The sequence below is a fragment of the Sinocyclocheilus anshuiensis genome, unplaced genomic scaffold, assembly GCF_001515605.1.
Source record: "Sinocyclocheilus anshuiensis isolate Anshui unplaced genomic scaffold, SAMN03320099.WGS_v1.1 scaffold175, whole genome shotgun sequence".
Lineage (NCBI taxonomy): Eukaryota > Metazoa > Chordata > Actinopteri > Cypriniformes > Cyprinidae > Sinocyclocheilus > Sinocyclocheilus anshuiensis.
The window spans coordinates 742,387-744,903 of NW_015548208.1; positions in this window are offsets into that span (position 1 = coordinate 742,387).

Sequence of the window (2,517 nt, forward strand, 5' to 3'; positions counted from 1 at the left end):
AAAGCCTAAAGGAAAAAAACAAACAAAAAAATTCTAAAAAAAAAACAAATGCTAAGACCAGTGCCATATTCCTGCAAAACCAAACGTCTCTTTGTGGATTGTCTGTGTTAATCAAGCACCTGATTGGATCAATAACACACTCAAACATGCATTCAGGCATGCGCATATACATGCTTCACCCATCTCAAATCAGGGAGGAAAAGAAGGCTGTGCACACTATTCCAGGTAAAACACCATCCAAATAAAAACTAAACGATGCTGTTAAATGTTTTGCTATAGTAAGAAAACGACAGACACATTGTTAAAGTAGTAGTTCACCCAAAAAATGAAAATTAACTGAAAATATACTCAGCCTCAGGCCATCCAGGATGTAGATGAGTTTGTTTCGTGATGGGAACAGATTTGGAGAAATGTAGTATTACATCAGTCGCTCACCAATGGATTCTCTGCAGTGAATGGGTGCCGTCAAAATGACAGTCCAAACAGCTGATAAAAACATCACAATAGTCCCACAAGTAATCCACACGACTCCAGTCCATCAATTAATGTCTTGTGAAGCCAAAACGTGCACGTTTTTAAGAAACAAACCCATCATTTACTCTAACTTTAAACCATTGCTTCCGGCTAAAATCCATAAAAAGGCATATAATCCATAATATTGCCTTCTCCAGTGAAAAAGTCCATTCCCTGTTGTTCTCACATCAAAATCCACTCACATATTTGTTTAGAGCTGTTTTGGCTTGTAAACGGTGCTTGATCTGGGCATATTTCTCTCCTGATTTAGACGAGATGACTTTTTCACTGGAGAAAATGTTATTATGGATAGAGGACTAATATTTTAGCCAGAAGCATTAGTTTGAAGTTAAAAACACATTAATAATGGATTTGTTTCTTACAAACACACAGCTTTTGGCTTCACACATGATGTTAATTGATGGACTGGCATCATGTGGATTACTTGTGTATTATTGTGATGCTTTTATCATCTGTTTGGACTCTCATTCTGACGGCACCCATTCACTGCAGAGGATCCATTGGTGAGCAAGTGATGTAATGCTAAATTTCTCCAAATCTGTTCCAATGAGGAAACTGATCTACATTTTGGATGGTCTGAGGGCGAGTACATTAACAGCAATCTTTTATTTTTGAGTGAACTATTTCTTTAACGGAGGACAGCCCTCAGACTCAACATAACTAGTTAAGAACACACCGCAATGACAATCGTTTACCAAACTCAAAACGTCATGCGTGTTACAGACATTTAGCTCGAAGTTCCTTACATTTCCAATGTCAACTACTCCAAGAAAGCATAAAAGCTAACATCGTACAACAAAACAAACATTCTGCCTATGCCTCCAATTTCTAGCAACATCGATATTGTGTAATGAAACAATGAAACAGACCATGATGTGCATGAAATGCATTTAACTACATGTTTTGTTTCGTTTTTGTCTCTTTTCTGTCCAAAATAATTTCAGGAGCTCTGCTTTAAATGGTTTTATAACCCCCAACCCCACATAAAATCATCTTCTTAAGATGCTTGCTGTGTAAAATATTTTTTTTTTAGGCACTTCTACTGTTTATCAAATAAAACAGGATTATCGGCGAGAGCACAGCACCCTCCATTCACAATGTGTCAAAGATAGTCTACTGCAACATTTCCCCCTCGTCATCGTCATTTCTGCTCACTGGGCACTGTGTGAGTGGGACTACAAACAGGCCCCAGACAATTTGGAGAAGTCCGTCTTGTGTACGAGTTTGTTTACAGCAGCTCTCCAGTTTAATGTAAGCCCTTGGCACGGGATAGAAGCCAGAGTCGACTCCCTGATGGCCAGTGTTTCCACGGGTGCATCAAAATCATTCAGTGTCCATTTAAAAACAAAAAAGAAAGGAGTAAAACACAGTCCTTTAGCAGAGACGCAGACAGAAAAGTGATTGCATGGCACGTGGTTTGCCACATTCGCACTTCCGACGCTGACTGGTTTTCAACCGTTATGCGCTTTGTGTCGTTGTAAACCTTTCTTTGGCCACTGGGGATGAAGAGTTGGAAATAATAGCTTCTCTAATAGTTTCCGAAGATAGCTCAAGTCCAAGAAGAGGAGCGCATTCTGACCAGTAGACAATCTTCTTTGTGTCCGCCGTTTGACATTCGGTGTTTTTGTGTATTAAAATAAGAAATAAAACCCCTCTTTCCCCTATCTAGAGGGTGCATGGGGATGTTTAAGACATACTCTGCAGGAGATGTCCTCCCGTTCAAGACAATCAAGCACTTATTAAGCACTATTTCCGACAGTGCAAACTGTTCGAGTGTGTGTTTCCTAGCTCGTCGCCCACTCATTGTGCATTTGTATTTAAAACAACCATGGGAGAAAAATACACATTATCTGATGGGTGACCGATCATTGGGATGAATCTCACTTATGCCTCTAAGAAACTTGCTGTACATTATATATATTAAACATATATATATATATATATATATATATATATATATATTTTCTTATATTTTAAGTTAGA